Source organism: Melanerpes formicivorus, unplaced genomic scaffold (assembly GCF_026170545.1).
Source record: "Melanerpes formicivorus ecotype bairdi unplaced genomic scaffold, bMelFor1.0.p_v2 SCAF_70, whole genome shotgun sequence".
In the NCBI taxonomy this organism is placed as follows: Eukaryota; Metazoa; Chordata; class Aves; order Piciformes; family Picidae; genus Melanerpes; species Melanerpes formicivorus.
Genome location: NW_027142422.1, coordinates 3,234,220 through 3,259,821, shown reverse-complemented (window position 1 = coordinate 3,259,821; position 25,602 = coordinate 3,234,220). Strand labels below are relative to the sequence as shown.

The following is a 25,602-nucleotide window of genomic DNA, read 5'->3' as shown; positions in this document are numbered from 1 at the left end:
TTCTAGTGGATGAAACAATTGAAGCAACTCAGTGTTTCTCAAGTAGTGCAATACAGAATATATTCCAGCACAAAATATCGGGATCAACAATCCCTCCATCTAAAACAAAGTGCTGGAACATTTCTTCCACCATTTATGCCACCATAAAACCATAAAACTTTATTTCCTCTATGTTAGCTTCCCAGAATAATGGGAATCACAGCCATCTTTATGGCTGTTATTGCAAGAATTCTCCAGGATGCAGACAACCAGAACCTGAAGTCTCAGGATAATGATTTAATATTTGCTCCCTCGCCATAAAAGACCTGTAGCAGAGACACACAACTCCAGATTTGTGCCATTGGTCAAATTACACTGCCTTCATGTTCCAGTAGCAGAGCCTGCACTGCACACCGTTCTCCCGGCCATGGGCAAGAACTACTCTCCTGTTTCCAGAGCAAACTGCTGTCTCTGTAAAGGTGGAAGCAACCCACTAATTCCTGCTCTCTGACTCTCCTGAAAATTACTAAGCAGGCATTTATAAAAGCCAGTGAAACTTGGAAAGTATTTGTAAATTAGTTGTAAAAATAAATGTAGTTGTGCTCTACAAGGAGGGCAAAGATCATTTCAGGAGCTGATCTGCAGTTGTAGAGTGGATTCTTAAGAAACTGAGAACTTTCACAACCCTCAGCACTTCCCAAATACAAGGCATATTGCTTTGACCTCGCCCTCACTAATAGTAATGCATAGCATATGCTTTATGAAAGCACCAAAAATGTTACCACAAGTGCTTGTCTGCCCTACCCAAGAAGTAGATGAGTGTGTGACAGATGTTAGCCATGTTATTTAAAATGTTACTTGGTGTTTTTGAAAATGCTACTGGGAAGCACTCACATGCTGTGGGAATAAGTACGGTATAAGGGTCTTAGAATAATAAAGCTATGACAATTTCAATGTACATTTTCCACAGAAAAGAGCTCTCTACTTCTTATCCGCCATGCCCTATGATGGGGAGCAATAGCAAGAAAGGTTCTCAAAGTGTCATTTGGTTTGGGGAGAAACAAGTGAAGAAGGAACAAGGTTCTTAAGAAAGTTCTCTTAAGATGTATGATTCACATAGGTAAGCAAATTATTCATTGTGTTGCAAGAAGCAGCAGATCCATGCCTAATGCCAAAATGCCCTTCTCCTCCAGAAAAGAATGAATTTCAGGAGACAACATACAGAGAGAGAACTATGAGGGATTTTTTGTCTTCCACTATCAGACCACAAGAAGAGGTCCCCATTTAGAGAGCAGACAAAAAAAATTAAGGCTAAGCTGAGCAACATCATGCAGAAATGATGGCATTTATAGACATTCTATCAGCACTACATCCTGGGGAAAAAACAGTAACAGAAATTAAATTTTTGAGCTGCTAGGAATTAATTTGAGAAGAGTAATGCTAAATTCTCCAGTTCTGGAAGGAAGAAAAAAAGACAATATCAATAGTGTTTTAAAGAGGGAGTGGGAGCAGATCACCTCCAGATTGTTTCCAACCTAAGCTATTCCACAATTCTGCATGAAAACTACAAAAAAGTCCTAGCTAAGGAGAATGTTATGTTCTTAGAGACCTCTGGAAAAACACATAAACCTGTAACTTCATTTCTGTTTATTCAGAGCCTGACTGCTGGTTTTCAGGCATTCTTCAGGCTACTTTGTTTGGGTTTTTTTAGTGAGAACATACATTTCCCCAAATTTAGAATAGCCTGGACATTTGTTTGAGTTGTTAGAGAACTGCACACCTCCCTAGAGAGCGTGCATGTGTTCCTGTGTATGCACATTAAGACAGTCAGAGATGTTTCACCATCCCTGTATTCTGCATATTTGGATGTCTGGATTTTCACAATGAGCTGAAGCAATGTCCCCAAACACAGCATAACACAACATAATATAACATAAGACTTTGTTTGCTTTCCATCATGAAAAAAGTCCACATACCAGCGCTGCAGAACTCAAAGGCAGTGAGACAACCTTTCCAAGAAAAGCAACATATCCTGAAAAGCAGGTTGTCTGCTGGTTAAAAGCTTTGTTAAGCTGACCTATTGCACCTATTGACCTATGTGTTGTTGACCTGATAACATTTACGTGTAATTTTAGAAGCATCTACTGATTTTAGGGTCTGGTGTAAAAATGCACTCGCAAAGAGTTGCTTTTTAAATTGCCATAATGGAACTTATTCTTTTTATCACTAAGCTACTACTAGCTACTAAAATCCTGTGAAAAATGGCTGCAACAGCTTAAAAAAATCTGACAACCAAACTTGTAGTGGTAGCTTATAGCGAATAGATTTCTCTTCATCTGACTCTGAGGGCTCAGAAACATTTCTTTTTGCATCTGCTAGCTTTAAAGTTGTAATTTGAACAATGGTACTGGAAGGATCTATAATTGTTGTGACTTAGATCATTGCATTTTTAAGCTTTCTCCTCCAAACAACAATCTATCCTCTCCTTGAAAGGATTTCAGCACAGCTGTGTTATACACACGTAATTTTTCCCTGGCTGGAGTTCTGTAAAAACATTAACAGTAGTAATAGACTCTTTCCTACTTAGAGGACTGATTTAAGGCACAGTTAATTTCAGACTTTTGCCTTCACTTCCTTGCATGTCTCTAGTAAAGAAATTGTTTCCAAACAAAGCAGACGGCAGTCTCGGGGCATTACTAAATATAAATAGTTATCTGTGCTTTCTAAGACTATTTTTCAGACCCAGAGGTTATGGATCCACAACAACCCAAGCCTCTGAAACAGTGTGTGGTCATGGTTTCACTGCAGAATTACATACCAGACACGTTCAGTTTGGAGGTTTTTGTCTCAAATCCTAATAAACCCCGAACCAGCACTTGCCACAGACTCAAAAATAAGTTGTATTGCTGCAGCTCTCCTCTTTTGCAGAACTTTTATGCTAGTCTACAGACCTCCTAGTGAACCCAGCAATAAATAAACACAGTAATAAGCCAAGATATTTCTAAGTGTTTCTGAACCACTACTCTGCAAGCTGTCTCTGTGAAGTATGTAATCTTCTACACATCCCTGCAGACTGATCAAAGAAAATCATTTTGGCCTGTATGTTTTAAAGTACTGTAAAATGTTTCAAAATGAGATAAAGCTTATCACTTTGAAAAGAGCATTACACAACATGGCAATAATTTGTGTTCCCTCACATTGCAATTACAAAACTTTTCAGAATGAAGAATCTGATGGCAGCCACAATTTAAGTGTTTCCTTCTATTTTATATCAACAGCAGGTCATATATTTGGACATGGGTTGGTTTGAAAAGCTTCCATTGGTTTGCAAAGGTAGTTCTTTCATTCACATCCCTCTGACATGAAGTCTCTGGTTATTTGGCTTTCCGTGATTTTTGGAAATTACACTCACTGGTCTGTTTTTCTCTTTCTTTGACATAGTCCTCATGTCTACTTGGCTTTTGGTTTCTTCTGAAGCGGGGTGGTAAGAGTTTCTATGCCCTAGTACAAAAAGGTGCTTTGGTGTCCCTCAGGATTTTCAGATTTGTTTAATTAACTATGTGAATGAATAGTTGTTTTTTTTTAGGAGAGGGGGGTAAAAAATCCAGACAGCAATTTTATCTTCTTTTTGATCCCAGAAGTAGAGAGCTATCTTTTTTCTAGTCTGTAGGTAGAGGTCTCCATGGTTGTGCCAATCTGGAGCACCTCAGGGGACCTGAGACAGCAGAAGGAGAAGCTTGTAAAGAGCCATGATGAGAAACACATATAGCATCTCTGTTTCACCCCCAACCCAGGTCTTGTACGTTCATATTTAAAAATATATCCATACATATATGCATATGCCTGTATGCATATCTATGTGCATATTTGCATGGAGTCTGCTTAAATGTTCTGGGGACAATTTTGGTACAGAAAAATCCAGTCCTGAGTTATTGATCTTCAGCACATTAGCTACACAAGCACATGCTATTAGCTGAAAAGATGTGGTCATTCATGGTGAAGCTTCTGGCATTTAGCTGTCTCACTTCCAAGCCACCAAAGAATAGAAATACTGTGACAATTCTTTTTTGATTCTGAAGAAAGGAGACAGGCTTCATGTTACCCATCACATCTGCTGATCATTCAGAAGCACAATAACAGAAGGGAGATATACAACTAAACATTCTGTGCAGTTGCCATCCTCATCCACATCATCACAAGCAAATCTGTGCTTTCGTCTCTATTTAATTCCTCTTTGCTCTCATGTAAATTTATTCCAGAAGCAGCTCCAATGTATTTTCCACAAAATGACACTGTAAGACTGCCAGATTTCTTCCTGCTGTCACAGTGCCTAATATAGATCTCTAGCTCTGCCATTAACATTTAGAAGAGCTTTGGAGAAGGAGGTCAGCATTGTAGAGAGCCATTTGTTTATGATTACAATTAATGCTTTACCAGGATTTCCTATATCCTCTCTTTTGGGGCAGGGCAGCACAACTGGGAATGTAAACAAGCACATGAGCTGGGTTTAGACACTTTTCTCAGCTGAAATCATGGAATTTTGACCAAGTCTTTCACTGTGGCTAAGGAGCATGTAACATAGTTCAAGACATGGATGTGCCAAGATTTCCAGAGTTAGATCTGCATAAAAAATGTTGGACCACACTTCCTACACAAGCACCAAGGGGGAGGAGTAGATGGAGGTAATACGATGCACCATGGCTTGCTGCTTTGTGCTGGCCATTTGATGCAGTCATTTGCCCTGCAGCATAGGATTGGACTCCGTTATTATGAATGGTTTGAAATGCTTATATGCCCCAGGAGGCCAGAATGGAGTGTTTTAGTCAATAATGCATGCCTCAGCCCTGTCTGCACTTGGAAACAGCCCCATTTCAGCAACTGGCTTAGCTGATCTGAAAGAAGAAAGACATAAGGGCTTTCATTATACAAATGTATACAAGCAGAGGGGGTATATTTATACATGTATGTGTAAGTGTTATTCTCTGTATATTTATCATTCTGCTCTGTACTTTTCATTGAAACTCTGCAAGGGTTTTTCCTCTACATCTCTGAAGCCAAGCCTGTACAGTCTTTTATATTGCCACTGACTAGGTCTTTCTGTCATTATAAAGCATACTGAACAGACATTTACTTAATTAGGGGCAACTGTCATGTGGAACAGAGGTTAACTCCAATCAGCAGAGGTAGGAATTGCCTCTGGAATTTTTATAAGCATTTAAAGATAAACCACTGTCAGCACCAGCCTGGACCTTTAACTCTGACGGCTGGAGTGAAGGGGCTTTTAACCCTAAATCATGGCTGTGCATAGGCCATTTGAAAACAAATAAAAAAGTGTTTGAACTTCTCTGCAAATAGTTACACAACTTGAATCAAAATTTTAAAAGAGAATTGTTTCTTTTGCTTTCATTTGCATTCCTATCACATCACATTTGCACCACGGCTTAAAAAGGTCTGGAATTAAGGCATGAGCCCTCACTTACAGCTTCCCCAAAATGGCTAATTATTTCCCAAAGTGCTTTTAATTACTTAAACACACAGCCTTCCATCTTTCTATTGAATTCATCCACTGCCTCACAGAAATTTAGGAGCACAAATTCTGCAAATCAGCCTCCTTCAATGCTTGTCCCCTTTTCCCCTCCAGACTGTTGATGGATGAACTTCAGTACAGATGACTCAACTTTGCTGCACCAACACTTCCTACCAAGGGCATGACAATATCACAGAAAGAGATCTTGTCTTTTTTCCTACTGCATACGTGGTTCAAACTGTTACTTTCCATCACATCACAGCAAGTCAGCATGACAATATTTAAGCATTTACTTATCAGCCAGCACGTCAACAGTTGAAAGGAAACATTTCTCCCCACTTGCCTACCCACTATCGGAACCAAATTGTGGTAGACTGGTGGTGGAGAGACTGCTGCATATCTACAGCAGCAAGTAATTGAAATGATCCGTGCGTCAATACTCAGACATCTGTATTTCAAAACTGCAGTGGTTTGTGCCACACATGTTTTATAGATCAGCTGGGGTTTTTTTCACCTTTGCATGATAAGATTATCATCAAGACGAAGCAGCAGTGTCGACATAGTTAAGGGTATCCCTGGAGCCTTTTATTTCAGATTGAAAGTCGCTTTTGAAGTTTATTAATATCTCAAGTGGAAGATAGAAAGCCCACATTTTGAAGATAACACAATGTCAGTGCTAATGTTAAACCCCATTCTTGTCTAGTGCTATACCACTAAGTAAGACAGTCTGTGAAAATCTGTGTGCAGGAGGGTGTTAGGAAAAATGTGAGAGAATACTCTCATAAAGCCCAAAATACATAGTGAACAAAAAAGGGAGCTTAGTTTAGATGGGTGAATGTAACAGCTGAACTCCAGTCAAGATAACTATCTTTTTCTAAACACAGCAACTCTTACGCTTCTGCAGTTACAAGAAAAAACAAAAGAACCCTTTACCTCTATTCATTTTATTTATAACTCCACCAGGGAGCAACAACTCTGTAAATAATGTCCATATAAGAAGAAAAGCATTTGCCTGTCTTTGTTTGTTTGTTTTCCCCCTGACTATATTGTGTTGTTCAGGAGAAGGGAGCCAAGAGGGGTTCAGACATCTATGGTACGCAGATTTCCAACTCTCTGCATACATTTGCTTTATATTTTCAGGGAATCCCACAGAAGTGTAAGTTTTGGCCACAAGCCCTCAAGCAAATCCTAGTCTTTCCTCTGTCCAGACTACTGCCACTGAAATTCTTGCAGACAGGCTCTACCCTAATTCTAAATTAAATCGTATAGGATTTTTTAGTCAAGACAAAGATGACTTTTTTGTTTCTCAACTATTCACCCATTGTCACAGATGGATTTGCAGTCCAAGATTTACCTTACAGCACAAGTCTAACGGCACTTGTCCAGCTTGCTAGGAAAGGACCACTGTAGAAAGAAAGTCATTAGATGAGTTTCCCAGGCATTAAGTCATAGCTTGGTACTCTGTCTGTGACTTATGTGTTACATAAAACCAACTATGAAAATCCATCTTATTTGCATATAGAATAGAATAGAATAGAATAGAATAGAATAGAATAGAATAGAATAGAATAGAATAGAATAGAATAGAATAGAATAGAATAGACCAGGTTGGAAGAGACCTTCAAGATCATCGTGTCCAACCTATCACCCAACACCACCTAATCAACTAAACCATGCAACCAAGCACCCTGTCAAGTCTCCTCCTGAACACCTCCAGTGACGGCGACTCCACCACCTCCCCGGGCAGCCCATTCCAATGGGCAATCACTCTCTCTGCGTAAAACTTCCTCCTGACCTCCAGCCTAAACCTCCCCTGCTGCAGCCTGAGACTGTGTCCTCTTGTTCTGGTGCTGGCTGCCTGGGAGAAGAGACCAACCTCTGCCTGTTTACAACCCCCCTTCGGGTAGCTGTAGAGAGCAATAAGGTCACCCCTGAGTCTCCTCCTCTCCAGGCTAAGCAGCCCCAGCTCCCTCAGTCTCTCCTCACAGGGCTTGTGTTCCAAGCCCCTCACTAACTTCGTTGCCCTTCTCTGGACTCATTCCAGCAAGTCAACCTCCTTCCTAAACTGAGGGGCCCAGAACTGGACACAGTACTTGAGGTGTGGCCTAACCAGTGCAGTGTACAGGGGCAGAATGACCTCCCTGCTCCTGCTGGCCACACTGTTCTTAATGCAGGCCAAGATGCCATTGGCCCTCCTGGCTGCCTGGGCACACTGCAGGCTCATGTTCATCCTACCATCAACCAGCACCCCCAGGTCCCTCTCTGCCTGGCTGCTCTCCAGCCACTCTGACCCCAGCCTGTAGCACTGCATGGGGTTGTTGCGGCCAATGTGCAGAACTCGGCACTTGGATGTGTTAAATCTCATGCCATTGGACTCTGCCCATCTGTCCAGCCTGCCGAGGTCTCTCTGCAAAGCCTCTCTACCCTCTAGCAGATCAACTCCTGTCCCCAGCTTGGTGTCATCAGCAAATTTACTGATGATGGACTCAATGCCCTCATCCAGATCATCAATAAAGATGTTAAAGAGGATGGGGCCCAGCACTGATCCCTGGGGGACTCCACTACTGACTGGCCGCCACATACACACTTCCACAAACACTCTTTCTCTTCCACAAACACACTTGCACAGTTTGCTGTACCCATACAGTCCAGTGTCTGAGCTTTTCTACTCAATTTCTAAACTCCAGCTTCATTGCAGGGGCCCGAGAACTCGTATGCCAAGAGCATTTCCCCACAGGTGACCCACAGCCAGGTACAGCCCATTTTGTGCCCGCTAAGCTTTTCTTCTCCAGATTCTCTAAGGATCTCTGAATTTGTGGTAATTTGTTGTGATTTGGTTGTTATATAACAAATTATTTCCCATTGAGTATCTGTGATTGATTTTATCTGCTTAAACAGAGCACTGGGGGCTTCTCCTTACTAAATTCCATTGTAACTATTTGGGTCATCTCTCCTGTTTTCTAAATATGGTTTGAATTCTGATCTTTCCTCTAAACTTCTAATTTACTCTAACAAGTTTCCACAGTTACAATATGTGAATTGTTCCATCACACATGTTATTAATGAAATTCCATTTAAAAGAAAGCAGTCCAGAGCAAACCCTGGCAAGACCTCCTGTGAAGCATTTTGAAGCATAAAGGTATCAGGTTTGCAATGAAAAGTTGATAACCCTGCAGTAAGGCTTTCCCAGTCTAAGCTGTCTCTTCAAGATCAAATTTCATGAGATTACTTACAAAAATATTCAAGCTGAATAGCCTCAGTGGTCTTCCTGAAGACATGATTCCACAGGCACTTTCAGAATAGTGACCCAAATGAGGTAAAAGACCAGTTTCTGAGATGACATTCACTTGCCCTGCCAAAATTGTAATCTATACCTTCTCCCAGTTCTCTGTTTCACTCTTGACACACTCTCTAATACTTGGAACAAATGGCCCAGCAGCCAAAATTTCCCTTCAGCACCCTTTTGCTCTGGTTCTGTCTCTTCTACTTTCTCTCACCATTCCTCACAGCTCCACCTTTTCCACCTTTATGATGGGTTACCTGAGTATTCTTAACTGATTTCAGCATAAATTGTATGTAATAGTAACTAACAGGATGACACCAAAAGGCTTCATTGCTCTTAGCAAGGCTGAGGGGAAGCACTTTTTCCTTTTTTCTAATTAATTCGATTTTGTCTGGACCTTACACTGAATGGATCATAAATCTATTCAATACTGCATGGGGAGATGTTGTTTCCCAGCTGCCTTTAGCTATGTCCCGTTCTCCATTCTGGCCTTACAAATAAATGAACTCTACTGAGAAAGACAAGAGCTAGCACTGAAAGCCATTTATCAATATATTGAGCTGAGAATATATTCAAAGATTAAACTAAATAAAGTACTGACAAGTACAATGGAAATTGCTTATGCCAGAGTCAAAATAATGTGAAACTTTGTGGACAGCATGGCAGAAAAAGCCCTGACTTGATTTGCCACAGGGCAGCTTGCAAATTACAGTACGGGTTCAGATGGAACACATATTTTAAAAGGACTGGTTTGTAAGAATGACAAATACAGACCTCACATACATGCATGCAAGTACATACATGTGCAGAGCTTCTAATGGCATTCTGAAGGCTGAAAAAACAGCAGTTAAAAAAAACTATTAATACATAGAAGAAATTATCCCAAATATACACATCATGTATTTGTTATACTCGGAGGGGAAAAAAAAACCCAAATCAGTTTTGAAAGCCAAGTATAAACAATATGAAAGCCTCCAGGAAAGGGGCATTCATCCAAAATCAATCAAATCAAAACAAACTCCGTTTTAAAAAGTAAGTTAAGAGTTTTTCTATCCAAACATTATCTCATTGTGTGGTTCCTTAAAGAAATCTCATCATTAAATCCATCAAAAGAACACTTAGGATCTCATTGTGTTTCCCTGTCTCCACACATTTCCTTGTTACAACGTAAATTCCTTTTCACAACAAAACTTCCCATGTACAAAGCAACCTCACAACTCAATTTCCAGATGAGTCAGTTCACAGAGAAACAGTCTACATTAAAAACAAACAACCCAAGACAGAAGGGGGGAGGGGGGGATAAAATAAAATAAAGGTGTGAGGACTCAAAACTCGCCTGCTACTGAAGGAGCAGTGCTGAAAGCAATAAACAGTCTCAGCTCAAAGAAGCTATTAATTCATAAAGCTATTTAATGCTCTCCAATGTTAGAAGATTAATCAGTCCCTGCACATTTATTCTGAAGCCAGTTCTCCAAACCTGAATATCTTCCAAAAACAGTTCCTTATTTAAGCTGTACTTGCAATAAACATTTCCCCTTCCAATATGCACTTTCAACAGATTACTAGGAAATAATCACTTGTCATTCCAGCAGCTTTACTGCAGTGGAGACCAAATGGATCTTGTACAAACTCATCAATTCACTGGTGTGAAGCTCTTGGTAATGCAGATGCAGTATAATGATCACTGCATAGTCTGTGAGGTTAGTGGTAAACTGCTGTATCTCAAATTCCTGCACAGCATAAGCATGGTCACATTGCTGCTGGGTCAGTAAAGCCTTTATCTACTCGGCATGTAGGAGCTCATCAGGATGGTGAGGTCCACACAGATTTAAAAAACTAGCTCTTTATTTGGAGAATACACCATATCTTTAAAGACTTTTTATCTGATCCCTGATCTGGGAACTACCTCCATGTCAACAGATAAATGGTAAATATTTTAAGCTACTTTCCTTTTTTTTCCCTATAGTAAACATTTATGTGTACAAGTAGAACTCCACCCTAGCCATATTCTCATGTATAAGAGTTTTGTACACACATTGTAAGGCTAAGATAAAATTGCTGTCTATTGCAGTCAATATCAAAATGCCTTTTCCAATACATAACAGAGACAGACACAAAAATGGAGCTTCAATAGCTAATGTCTTAGCAGCGTAGATAGCCAGCTGGCAAATTATTAATGATTCTGCCCATTGGTAAACATCTTTATGCTTTGATGAGATGATATGAAATGGTAGCCAGCATGTGTTTATCAGGAGGAACCCTCTCAGACTGAATTAATTAATCTGTAAGAATTCATTCCTATTCATTCAGTAGTGTGATGGAGATCAAATGAAACTACTTTCCCCATTGAATCTTTACACTAGGAGTCAGACTTAGGGGAGTAAACTCTTAAAGGACTGAGACTGTGAGGGATTTCATGGGTCAGAGTGGACAGACTTCTCTTTGTAACCACGCAGCATATTGTTGTATCATTGTATGAAAGGCTTTTCCTATGACAGCGTGTGAAGTGACCACAGCTCTGCACAGCTGAGATAATCACAGGAAACTCCCTGTCAAGGGTCAGCCCACATTTCCTCCATCACACAGAACTATCCAACTCTGCCATAGCACAGAAACATGGACTGCTTGGCTTAGCAGGAAGCTTTTCCAAATGAAATGATTCTCTGATTACTTCTAAAAATACTTCAAGCAGTAGTCAAAACATTTCAAGGATTTCCATCATGATATTTCATGTAGTACTCCTTTTCCCTCGAGTCATTCTGAATATTTGTATACCAAATGAACATTCTGTCAGCAACACTCCCGTGAGAAAATAATTAAAAATCTTGACATTCAATGACTCAGCATAAATATGTTGCAAAGAAAAAAAACATTCCTAACCTTAGGAAGGTTAGGTTATAAGTATAGGTTATAAGCATCTTTAGGAATGCTTCAATATTGTGAAGTTTTCGGTCTTGAGAAAACAAAAATGGGCCTATTTCCCTAAACGATTTCCTATAGAGGCATCTATGCTCATCAGAACCATAGAATGACCTTTAAGGGTCATCTACTCCCATCTTCCTGCAATGAGCAGGGATATCTTGAACTAGATCCTCAGGTCCAGATTTCAAAGTCCAGATCCATATCTCAGTTTTATAATCTCCTGCCACCAAAACCTACATGTTTGAGTGACATTTAAAGAAAAGATAGAATTCTTTCCTTTTTCACCCCCTCTATTAGCAGGATTATTAAAAGAAGAAAAAATGCTGTATAAAGGAGAAATTTTATTGAGCTATATAATACACAGTATTGAAAAAAATAAATCCTGAATGCATCTCTGGATTATTTGTTTTGGTAAGTCTACCTATTTATTTTTACCAATCTCTAACACGGTGCCACTTCCTTGAGGGCAAGTCCTATACTACACAAACGGGTGGAAACAAGAAGAAACATATTGTGAGACAATGCATGACAACTAAATATAGGAAATGGAAAAGAAAATTCAATTTTCCTATTATCAAAATCAACCCTCATCCATCTGCACTCAGATAATACATCCACCTTAGAGGGGAAACTGTTCCCAAGTCAGCATATGAGAAAGATAATGGAGGCGCTACCTTCACCATGCTGCAGCAAAGTACAGCCACAAGACTTGAGATATTCACCTCTTTGGTCAGTTTCATCTGATAGGTCACTGTGGAAATCATCCCCTTTCCTAACCTTGAAGAAAAAATCAATGGTAACAGGTAACAACCCCTGCAAAAATACAGCCCTACATGAGCAGACTCTGCATTTCCTAGGCTTTATTCAAGTTCAATACAGCATTTTTGAAAGCCTGTAAAAATTTCTAAGCAAAAGGTAATGACAGAGGGAACTATCTAGATTTACTCTGGGTTGCTTGTTTTTTTTCTTAGCTTGCCTTGCAGGCAGCAGTGAGTGAACTGCCTATATTACCATGGGACAGAAAGGTCGGTTGATTCAGCATGCCTGGGACCAAGGTAATTTACCATCAGCAGGTGTTTGTGTAAAACGAAGATCCACAAAGGTGGCTCGCCAAAAGTCAAAAGAGGAGACTTGTGAAGGTAAGACAGTCCTGCTCTGCCTAAAACTGATGAAGCAAGGTTAAAATAACATAAACACCTAACTTCAAAACAGATTTTGAAGGCCAGAGTGCCCAAGTGAAGACCTTTGCCTAACTAACTGCAATTTTAACATTAAAGTTCATACCCTCAGTATGCGAATGAGCCAAAATGAGTATATGCTAAACATATATTATTATGTTAATCAACTTTCCTCCCAGATCATGCTAAACATCATCTACGAAGGCACGGACAGTCAGGGCTAAGGTATGAAACCCACAAGAGGGAACACCTCTCAGGAGGCCAGCTTCAGCACCAGTACCAGCAGAGGTGCAGGGCACTGCCACTGGAACCAGAAGTGCAGCGCAGCCAGGAGCAGCAGCATTTGGAAGGGACAGAGATGAGGACAGTCAACAAGGCTGAGCTCCTTCTTCCTCTACCCAAGACAGTGACATCCTTCTTGGTAAAAGCTACACCTTCAACGTGCAGGTTAACTTTTGCTGCACTTCTTTTATATATTAGAGCTACTGCAAAGGTTTCCATCTTTGACTTTGTAGGATGCTACCCAGGTTTTATTAACCTGAGATTGTCTTGAAGTTAGTGCATTTATCAGTGCCAATCCCAAATCTGCTGTATCTGTCAGTTTAATAAATTAAGCAATTTGATTATTTTAACTCTTTGAACCTGTGTCAGTGCAAGTCCTCACTGGGGCACTGTGAAATAGTTTCAGTAAGAATCTTGGACAATTGAGACAGGAAAACATTGAGATCCTACCCATAACACCACACTGTTGGTTACGTCTCCTGCACTCCCTTTAACCCCAGATATATGTTTATTTTTCACTACACAGTAAGTGCATATGCACATCTTCACATATTTTTGGTCATTAGCTCAGAAATTACTGGCAGCACATTCTTCAGCTTGCAATAAATCCTCCAGCCTGTGTAACTGGCAAAGCTGACATGGATGAATGCATAGGATTTCCACTTCCTCTGCAGCCCTGGGGAAATAGTCACAACAGCACAGATCAAAAAAATGAGGTCACGGTTCCACGGCACAACAAATCTGGTTGAAGCATGCATACACATGACACAAAGTGCTCAGCTGGTACAAACTCTGCAAGAGAGAAATGCAGATTCATGCAGGTTGGAGATCACGTGGCCCAGACCACCACTCCAAGCAGAGCCAGTTAGAACAGCTGAATCAGCCCCAAATCAGCTTGATTGCCCTTCACTGGACTGACTTCAGCGTCTCAGTGTCTTTCTTGTACTGGCAAACCCAAACCAGGACACAGTTCTCAAAGCGCAGTTTCACAAGTGCTGAACAGAGGAGAAAAAAATTACTTGATCCGCTGGCTAAGCTCCCTCAGCCTAAGGTGGGGCTGATCACCTTTGCTGCAAAGTTATACTGCTGACCCATCTTCAGCCTCTCACCAAGACCACCAGGCCTTTTTTCGCAGAACTACTTTCCAGGAACTGGCCAGATACTGACATCATTATTGTTTAATGTCTTTGTTAATGAACTGCATGATGGGAACTGGTTGCCCATGATTTTGAACTGGGGGAAGTGGCTAGTGCCGTGGAGGGTGCAGGATGCCATCCTGAGGGACCTTGGCTGGCTGGAGAAAGGAACTGAATGAAGTTCGACAAAGCCAATGGGAAAATCCTGCATCTGGAATGGAGTAATCCCATGCATCAGTACTGGCTGGGGACTGACTGGTCTTCCATTCACTTTCTTATCCCCTTAGCCAGTTCCTGTTTCTCCAGTTTGTCCAGGAAGATGTAATGGTAGACCATGCCACAGGCTTTGCTAAAGTCACAGCTCAACATTTGTTCATTTGTTTTATAGGGTTCTTTTAAGAATTAAATTTGTCCTGGTAGATTAATGATAGATCAGACGTCTTTTGCCTTTTCTGCAACAGAATAAAGCCTAACTGTGGCATAAACAGCATGTTGCTTGCATTGGAAAATTTAGCAAAAATATGATGGTGTGCTCATACCTCATCCAGATTAATTTATATTCGCTGTCTAGTCTGACAGTGCACAGATCCTGAATTAATGTACACAGAGCTGTGCTCTAAATTAAACATGCTTATTCTCCACAGCTCTGCAGACTCCTAACTCTCTAGGAAGCAGCCTCCCATATTATTGTGAATAAACACTGGAGGCAACAGCTCAAACAAAGAAAAACGGCTGACCACAAAAATATGAAATTTATCTACCCATCCTTTTCCTCGTGGCAAGGTCTTTCTAATATTTTTATGAGAGAACAAATAGGATCTGCTTTGACAATCTGTGTAATTAAAAAATTATGACACTGGGAAAAAAAAGGCAGATAAAATAATAGTGTTAGCATTTTCACTCCATCACGTAACAAAAAGGACACTTGTACTTTATTTCTTTACAGAACCAAGAAAAGCAAGACCAGAATGAGAAATGAAGAGCCTTAAATTTTCATATTACATATGTAAGTGCTGCAGTCAGCTATCAGCTATTCCAGCTGTTTTTGTTATGATCAGCTATCCATCCTGCAAGAAAGAAACCAACATTTTCACAAAGACCAACATGTCTCCAGGAAGCAGTGCATTTTCCTCTAATTACATTACTGGGCAAAATATCATTTGCAGGGAAGATATTTTGTTATTCAGTGATTATTTAAATGTAATGTCCTGGGAACGATGATATGATGGAAATCTCTCTTCTGTATTCCACAGCCATATGACTCTGTGTGCCATGGGACCCCAGTTTTCTTATAACTGGGTTAAACCTGACACACTCAATTTGTTTCTAATGTAACATAGCCTCTTTAACAGATTTCTGTTCTGTAAACCTGAACAGGTCTGAGGTCAGAATTCCTATATAAGTCTTCTTATTTGTTTAAACTGTTGTTTCTCTACCCTGATAAACAGGGGGGTTAAAGCATCATTTAGATGTTGGCTTATTGAAAGTAACACAAAAAATCCTTTCTTAACACCAGCCTCACCCACAGTACTTTCACAGAATCACAGATTAGGAGTTGGAAGGGACCTCCAGAGATCATTGAGTACAAGCAGGATCACCTAGGGCAGGCCATATAGGAACACATCCAGGCAGGTTTTGAAAGTCACCAGAGAAGAAGACTCCACAACCTCTTGGGGCAGCCTGTTCCAGTGTGCTGTCACCACCACCATAAAGTGTCTCCTGGTCTTGAGGTGGAACCTCCTGTGTTCTAGCTTGTACAAGTTGTTCCTTGTCCTATCACTAAGCGCCATCAAAAAGAGCCTATCACCTTCACCTTGACATCCAGCCCTCAGATATATACAGACATTGGTAAAATCCCCTCTCAGGCTTCTCAAGACTAAACAGCCCCAGTTCTCTCAGTCTTTTCCCGTAGGAGAGAGGTTCACATACCCCAATCATCCCTGTAGCTCTCTGTTGGACTCTCTCCAGCACATGTTTGTCTCTCATGAATTGGGAAGGCCTGCTGGACACACATTTCTTAATGCACCCCAGGATACCTTTGGCCCTCTTGGCCACAAGGTTACATTGCTCTGCCATGGATAACTTGCTGTCCACTAGAACTCCACGGTCTTTCCCTTTGGAGCTGCTTTCCAGCAAGATGACCCCTTGGTCTGTACTGGTGCCTGGTGTTATTCCTCTCCAGATGTGTCCTTGTCCTTATTGAACTTCATGAGGTTGACCTTCACCCAGCTCTCCAGATCTCATTGGATGGAAGCAGAGTCTTCCAGTGTGTCACCACCATTCCCCAGTTTCATATCAGCAATCTTGCTCAGGGTACACTCAATCCCTTCCTCCAGGTCATTGATGAAGATATATATTGAACAAAACTGGATCCAGTACTGATCCCTTAGGAACACCACTGACCACAGGCTTCCAACTAGACTCTGCACTGCTGACCATGAATCTCTGTTGTTGAGCCACTTACCAACTCACCAACCATCTAACCCACTTGAGTTTACCTATGAAGATCTCTTTGTGTGATGTCACTTGACACACTAGCAGATTCTTTGAGATCTTTTTTGTTTTCCTTCATTTTTTCCTTTACTGTGGGTTGTCTAAAGCTACTTCATTAGGTTTTCTCACTTATTGATCTTTTTTCATTTGCAATAGAGTACATTACTAATCCTTTTTTTCACTTAAGGGTTGTTTGGGGTTGGTTTTTTTTTTGCAGGGAGGAGTGTTTGGTTGGTTTATGTTTGGTTGTTTTGTTTTCTTGGGTTTTGTTTGTTTTTTGGCTCCATGAACACTATTTTAATTCACCTTTACAGGCAATCTTACTTAAAAATTAAAAGGGAGAAACAGAGAGAAAATCTCTCATCTCTTTTTCAGCTGGCATGTCCAAGAGACTGAAGCCTTCCAGACTGCCAGTAGCACTAACATCATAGAAGTACTCTCATTTTGTTACTAATAGTTTATCATGTTCTGCCTTAAGACGAGTTCAAAAATTGACTAAAGTCACAGTTCGGTGAGCTTGTTCCCAAAGCTTCTGGGCAGATAAAAATGTCTATCATAATTATGTGACTATATGTGTAAAAAGGCTGCATAAAGTTGTACGACATGTTAAATGTGTCAATGTCTTTATGCTGAAACATTAACGCTTGTATGTTCATTCACTGCCACAATACTTTGTGTCAGAAAATGCAAAGTTTGTCAAGTGTCAGACTTTAGCCTAGGTCCTGCAGCAGGCTCTTGTAGTTTTGCTTTAAGAATCACAGAAAAAAAAATGTCAGCCAAAAACCATTCTGTTTCTAGAAAGGGACTGGATAGCTCATTACAGACTAAGAGTAATGAATTTGGATTTCATATGTGTTTCTGTAACACATGTATTTGAACAATTTGATCTATTTTCCTATCTTTCTAAGATGCATGTATACTGCTGCTTGCTCCTCCCATCGGGCAGGACAGAAAGTGCGTTAGAAGTGCCACTTCTGAGGAGGACAGTGCTAAAAATCCCACAACCTGCAACTGTGAGTCAGATTTTATCACAATGAAAACCATTGCTTTCGACCCCCAGTGCACACTTTCCCTTCCTCTTCCAAGCTGGGATTTTTTCAGCAGCAGGCCTGCAGACAGAACTGGCTCTGTGGTTGGGAATGACCTCATCCACACACCACACAGCTGCAGATGCAAGCTGTGCACCCTGCACTCCAAACAACAGATCTCTGGAGAATTTATTTGTTCACACATGAACAGTAAATCAGTGTTCAACACTTCTAAGTTGCAGAGGGTTCTTGCTTTGTGGAAAATGACTAAGTACAAGGTTTGTATTTCACTGTTAGGAATGAGAAATAAAGCACATGATGACAAGATGCATCTAACAGAGATACATTAGAAATAGCTTACAGAAACCTAGAAAATCATGGAATATAAACAGTTCTGCCTGGAGAATCAGACACTGCACAGCAGATGATGTACCAGGCTCACACATTACAGTTAAGGGGCAAAATTTCTGTTCACGTAAATAAATTAGCTAACTAACATGACTAAGTTAGTCATCGTATATTACAAAGACATCTGAGACTTGCTATTTGCTCTGTGTATTAGCTACTACAAGCCTATCAGTAAGTTGCCTACACGTGACAACCATGTCTGCCTACCTGCCTCTTATATTTTAGAGGCAATATCCCAACCTTGCTGATATTACAAAACACATGGGGAAATTTGCCAAGAAACAGCACAGTTTGCAGTGGGCAGTGTCTAAAACCCCAAACCTCAGGAAGGTAGAGAAAGACATATGCAAACTGATGGAAATAAGTTTCTCCCACAGAGTTTTCTCTGTCACTGGATGTAAGGTATAGAGAAAAGGTACCTCAGTATGAGAGATGAAAGAGAGATGACTGGCAATTCTGAAAGTATTGAAAATCAGTGTTTAGAAGTGTGGGGTAGCTGTGGAAGTGACACAGTGCAAAGGGAGAAATCTGTGAAGTAGATCAGTCAGGCACAGACCTACAAATCATAGAATCATGGAACTGTTAGGGTTGGAAGGAACCTCAAGGATCATCCAGTTCCAACCCCCCTGCCAGGGGCAGGGACACCTCACACTAGATCAGGCTGATCACAGGCACATCCAGCCTGGCCTTAAAAACCTCCAGGGATGAGGCTTCCACCACCTCCCTGGACAACCTGTGCCAGTGTCTCACCACCCTCATAAGGAAGAACTTCTTCCTAACATCCAATCTGAATCTACCCATTTCTAGTTTTGTTCCATTGCCCCTAGTCCTATCATTACCTGACAGCCTACAATGTTTCTCCCCAGCTTTCTTGTAGGCTCCCTTCAGATACTGGAATGCCACAATTAGGTCTCCTCGGAGCCTTCTCTTCTCCAGACTGAACAGCCCCAACTCTCTGTCTGTCCTCATAGCAGAGGAGCTCCAGCCCTCTGATCATCCTTGTGGCCCTTCTCTGGACACCTTCCAGCCTCTCCAGATCCTTCCTGTAATAGAGACTCCATAACTGAACACAGTACTCCAGGTGGGATCTCACCAGAGCAGAGGGGGAGAATCACCTCCCTCAACCTGCAGGCTCTGCTTCTCTTGAAGCAGCCCAGGATGTGATTTGTTTTCTGGACTGCAAGTACACAGTGCTGGCTCATGCTGAGCTTCTCATCCACCAGCACCCTCAGGTCCTTTTCTTCAGGGCTGCTCTCAAGCCAGTCCCTGCCCAGCCTATACTGGTGCTTGGGTGGTGCTTGCCATGGGGTTTAGTTGTTTAGGTGGGTTGGATTGGTTGATGGGTTGGATGCGATGATCTTGAAGGTCTCTTCCAACCTGGTTTATCCTATGTATAACTTCTATGTATAACTTGGGGTTGCCCTGACCCAGGTGCAGGACCTTGCATTTGGTCTTGTTGAACCTCATGAGGCTGTCATGGACTCACCTCTCCAGCCTGTCAAGGTCCCTCTGGATGCCATCCCTTCTCTCCAGTGTGTCTGCTGCACCACACAGCTTGGTGTCATCTGGCAATTTCATGTTGGGGGGAATTTTCGACCCATTACCCATCAAATCTGACGTTGAATCAACAATTTTTTTGGCTAACTTGATCTGTTCTCACAGGCTGGCTAATAAACCTAGAGTTCAACTGCGGCAGGTAATACACTAAGCATCCTGAGCTTTAGAAAATGGTCTATGACAAACCTTTTAAATATAATCATTGGTCACAAGTAATTTAGCTTAATTTGAAGTACAGGCTAAAATCAAGAATCAGATAGCATTTTTTAAGGAAAAGGAAAACGTGGCATATTTTCCCCAAGATCATACAAAATCATTTAGCCTAATTAATCCTAAATTATTGAGGAATTCTAGAAATCATGGTGTGGGCAGGAATATAATAATAGTCGATGTTGCCTAGTGAAAGATAATGTGAATTAAGGGAAACAATTTTAAATGTTCAAAGCCATGACTGGATTACATGCTAACTATAATACACACAAAAATGTAGATGTCACTGACTGGAAAATTCTTTACTAACAGCAGCATACAACTGAAATACATTCACAAAGTCTTCCTGGTAGTATAATGATTGTGATTACAAGAGCTTGTCATCATTATCTGCTAGGTATTTTCATCTGTGTATTTTCCAAACCACTTTACAAGATAAAATAGAGCAACCAAACCAAACCACACAAAAAACAACCACCACGAACAGCCTTACCCTTGTAATATTTCTACAAATACTGCAAGATTTATACATTACCCTAACTTAAGATGCAACAGATGGATTGCTAGGAGGAAACCATGAGATTGTCAGAATGACAGTAAGGAGAAAAGGCAAAAATCGCAAGAGCTCCTTTATATAGTCTGTGTTTATCTACCACAGTGCACTTCTGTCATCCTTCTGAGATTTTATTCTCCTAAAAAAGTGCACTCTTAGCCTAGCAGGAAATGAAAGTCCCACTACAGGGCTTCCCAAAATACAAATAAGCAACCTGTATCAGTGGACTGCCTGTGACGTGCACCAATTTTTATTATGCTGCATTAATTTTAACACATCATCACGACCACAGTAAAATGTAAGATAATATTCCTGTAATGGGGGAAATTCTTTTCCCATTCTTGCATCTTCAAATACGTAGGAAACTGTCCGCATGTGCCACGACCTAAGTATTTAGCATTTTGCCCCTGAGACTCAGATTTATTCTCCCTATAAAACTTAGCTAAACCATTCAGCTGGCAGCACTTGTTACATGGGAAACAACATACTGGCTAATTTTTATTTTTTTCTCAAATCCTTCATGCCTACTGTTACAAAATAGCAATAAGTTATTATTCCTACCAAGTGTCAAAACAGAGTGCAGAGAATAGCAGTCATTAAGAACAAGCCCAGATGCATAGACCATGTAAGGTAATAGTGAGCAGCAGAAAGATTAATTGCTAAAAAAAAAAAATGTTTAAAAACCTACTGAAAATACATGAGAGAAAGCTGACAGAAGGAGTTTGCACAGAGAGCAGACTATGTTTTAGAAGAATATTCACAGGTGGAAAGAAAGAACTTATTTTTAATTACTAGTGTAAGTGTAAGGGAATTTCTTTTTGGTTTGACACAAATGGGAAAACATTTTTGTACACAGTAAAAATCTTTTAACCTTTATGGAGGCCTGTTGTCCCTACCATACCAGAGGCTTATATAGCAGCTTATAAACAGCTGCTTCTCTCCTGTCATTAAATATTTGCTTGGCACCTAGGTATAAAACCATGCAGTACCTGTGACAGCAGCTACCCCTCAATTGAGCAATTTGGGCAAAATCTCCAGGGATCCTTACCCTCCCCAGCCACACTTAGGAGGGAAGCTGAGGTGTAGTAGAGGCCCCAGAGACAGAAGGAGGAAAGACTGTTAGTTCAGTGATGCCGTGATGTTGTTGAGCAAGTTGCAGAAAAGTCAGGAATGATGCAGACTGGCAGAGCCTCCTCACTGCAACAGAAGCCACGGGAGAAAGCCACAAGCCTGCACAGTGCTTTACGAAACACGCAAATGACAAAATCTGTTCCAAAAAGGGCTCGATCTCCACATTTCCACTGAGCCAGCCAACCCCAACTCCTGGCACCAGGATCAGCTACCGCCCCTCATCTCACTGTACCACCTCAGTGTGTCATTTTCCAAGAGGTAATCTATTTCCCAACTTCTATTTTTGTCAGATCAACCTGTTCCCTGAAGCATAATGAAAACTCCTTGCCAGATCAATTTGTTTCTGAAGTTTCCTAGTTGCCAGCTCCACTCTGAGTTATTTCATTTTGTCTGTGTGTCAGAACCATTAGGCTGGCAACTGCTTAAATCTTTCATTACTGTCACAGGTTGCTGGATAATCACAAAGTGAAGTAAATTGTCTGCCCTGCAGAGATGGAACTCCAAGCGATATGGAAGCAAAAGAAAGTACAGCAGTGGGTGCTGCCACTGCATAGCAGGAGAGGTACAGTGAGTTTTAGGTTTAGGCTTTTATGTCCAGCCATGTAGGCAGCACAATGCTACAGGACTGAGTTTCCAGCATGGACTGAAGTACAGGTGAGTAAGCAGCCCACTTGCACGGCCCTGGGTATGGCTAAAACATGTCACTTGGTTGATGTTGCAATTACCCGAGTAATCTTAAAACACTGATGTCCTAGAGTGGAACACATTTTGGTTGAATGGGATTTTTTTTAGACTCAGTGTGATATTTTGTACCATCAGGAAGTGAGTGGCAAAGGCCAGTGTCCAAGAAGGTATGAGTCAGGTTATGTGTACAAAGAAAGCAGATCTGCAGTCCTGCAAGAGGAGTGTGAGGCTGTCAGCATGTTAGAGAGAGGCAGTTTTTTTGAAAGCCAGTGCTGAGTCATGAATGACAGCAAGGAGACAAAGGGAGATTGAAGGTGAAATGGAGTAGAGGCAGAGAGGATTACCAGGGAAAAGCCTGTGTTTCATATTATCCCTTTCCATTCTTTAGGATTTCACAGGAAATTATGTGCCTTGGGTTTTGAAAACTGTATTGCAGGAGCTCTGTGCTCTGCTCTTGTTTCATTCTACACACTTTCCTGTGAAGTAGGACAATGCTGATTAGGGTTAGACAGCTCATAACCCTATTCAGGATTTTTCCCCTTTGAAGAGGAAAAATGAAAAAAAAAAAAAAAAGCTGATGTAATTCCCAAGGCTTCTTCTTTGGCTTTGCTATTGCATAGCTACACAGTCTCCCAGAGTAATTGTCTTGAACATCCCAGCCCCCCTCTAGACTGAGGGACCTTCTGGCTGCCTTTCCTTGCTTGTGTTTCCTGCTTTATGTAAGGAACAAAATGAGGAGAGCGAAATCAGAAGAGTAAAAAAGGTGATGAAATTTTCGGTTCAGATACAGAAGGTACATTCAGTACTGGATGTCAGAGAGAAATCTGAGAAGGCAGCTTTTGCATTCCAGACTCTGACTTCTCTGTTGATGGGGTGAAACTGAAGTGGGAGGCGGTGAATGACAGGCTGCTGATCCTCTGCAGCAGAGACCCTTTCCAAACACTATCCGCCATGCAGAGACTCCATTCAGATCTCCTCCGTCCCTTTCCAGCACACCACGCCATCATTCAATTGATTCTGAAAACCTGCTTCTTGATCACACCCACAGGTCTCATAAATGCACCGTGGTTAAATTCTTCTTGGCCTAAAGGCTGAAGGAGAGCATATATATAACCAAGTCCCTGTATGAACACCCACCTCCAAATACGAGCTGAGAAAAACAACAGCAAAACAACAAATCTGCTTTCAAGTAAGCAGGAAAAAACAGATGTGCTAAAGATTTGGTTTAAATGAGCAAATGCTGCATTCTCCTTAATCTTTGACCATTCACTTTAAAAAGCAGCAACTGAGGAATCGAAGGAGATACTCAGATTTGGAAGGTCAGTCATTTTGGAATGTAAATAACTGTTTATGTACTTTGGAGGGAAATAATTTTACAGTGTATTACAAAGCAGATTGCTGCCTTCACGTCTCTTTTTTTTTCCACCTGAAAAGTAGGTCAACAATCCTTATGGCTTTGAAAAGAAGAAATGAGGAATGCTTGTTGAAAACAAGCATCGTTTCATTTCAGCCTTAAACAGAAAGAAACAGTAGCTCTACCTTTTATATGTGAGATTTACATACATAGTTAGAAGTCAGGCACTGCTGCTTATTGTGCAGTGTTCACACTAAGATCGAGCTGCACCCCAACTTTTCAACACTCTGTTTCAGTGTCAATGCAAGCAGAAAAGTTGCAATATACAGCCTGCAGCGAGACAAAACCAAAACCTTTCTTATGTGAAGTATGGCAGAAAAACAAGAGATGGGCAAGGAGAGCCTAAAAACAAGGAGCTATTTGGGAAAAGAAAGATGTCAAGGTGACTAAAAGATCTGATGATTCAGCATATCTGATCATAACTACTCTGTAACAAAACTAATGGAGTCTTAAAGTGTTTATGGATACTTACCTCAACACAACAAAACCCAAAGGGAAAATAATAATTACATTTCTTACCTTCCCCTGGAATAAACATCCAACAAATGCACTACCATGCCCAGTAAGCCTAAGAGAACCTGTATTTCTCCTCTGATTAAAAAAAACCATCTTATTTGTAGGGAATAGCAATTGATATCTTTTTAAAAGCAGCAATCAGCTACTCAGAAGGTTTCTGTTCTCTGCTATCAGGCAACTTCCCACACCAAATGTGAAGCTCTTGCCTGTTACGGTATAGGAGGAAAGTTCTTCACAAAACTAAGCATGTTAACACTTAGCCAGTGCACACTTACACACACATGCCTACAAACACAGCTTGATCTCTAACCATGAGTGACGACGCAGTTGCATATTGCTCTCTTTTGTTTTCCTGAGCCTACTGAGAGTACCCCACTAAAGCAGAGAGAGAACACCTAGGACCCTGCAGTTCTGGACTCCTCACTTCATTCCATTACACAGTAACTGCTCAGAAAAAACCCTGGGCAAACACTGACACATTAATATTCTAGCTTAGATAAAAAAGCCTGCATACACATCGGTGAGGCAAACTGAATAATAAAATCCCAAACAATGCAGGATATAATGACTGTATTTTTCTTAGCTGTACAACAAATTTTCAATAGCCCTTTTTATAAAAGTATTTTATTATTTATGACTTACTTTAGTTAGGATTGCAAGCAGTAGTGGCACATTTGTAATGTGTCCAGTGATTCTGGTGGATCCTTGTCAAATTGCAGCAAGCTTTCCATTTGGATTTTCTCCATCATTAGGTCTTATTTTCCTGTCAGTCTGCCCATTTTGTCATGAGTTTCTTTCAGACAACAGACTGAGCAACATACCTCCAGCAGCAAAAGAAACCAGTCTATAAAAACAAAAACATGTTTTAATAATTATCTCTATAAAGTTGCTTTATCAGAATGCATAACATGAATCCCACAGTCACAACAGCCATTCCCGCTTTCCCATGCATACAAAAAACCTCGCTTTTCTGTATTTTTTTCTTAAAAGAGTTGATACACTAGAATCATAGTTAGGACTCCTTAAATGTGTTAAAACAGCCCAAGTAAAGCTAACTTGCCAAATGTGGCTGTGATGCAAGTAGAGGTTTGTTTAAGCTGCACAGCAAGTTTAATTAGTAAGGAAAGGGGGAGACGCTAATGTTTTTCCACCTATGCTATTCTAACACACAGAGATAACTCTAAAGCCTTTAAAGTCACACTTGTAACTTTGTGGACTCAACTGATCCTATGTTAATTACGATTATTGGTTTAGGTAAACATCACGTTTACACCACTTCTGAACTTTATAGTCCCCTTTAC

At 40.8% G+C, this 25,602-nt stretch overlaps 1 long non-coding RNA gene across 1 annotated transcript in view; it reads right to left on the bottom strand.

Moving 5' to 3' along the window:
• Positions 1–25,136, bottom strand: part of LOC137453696 (uncharacterized) — an 87,707-nt gene extending 62,571 nt beyond the window's left edge. The window contains exon 1 of the long non-coding RNA XR_010990438.1: positions 24,944–25,136. This is a non-coding gene — a long non-coding RNA (uncharacterized lncRNA). The remainder of the gene's footprint in view (positions 1–24,943) is intronic.
• Positions 25,137–25,602: the final 466 nt, after the last annotated feature.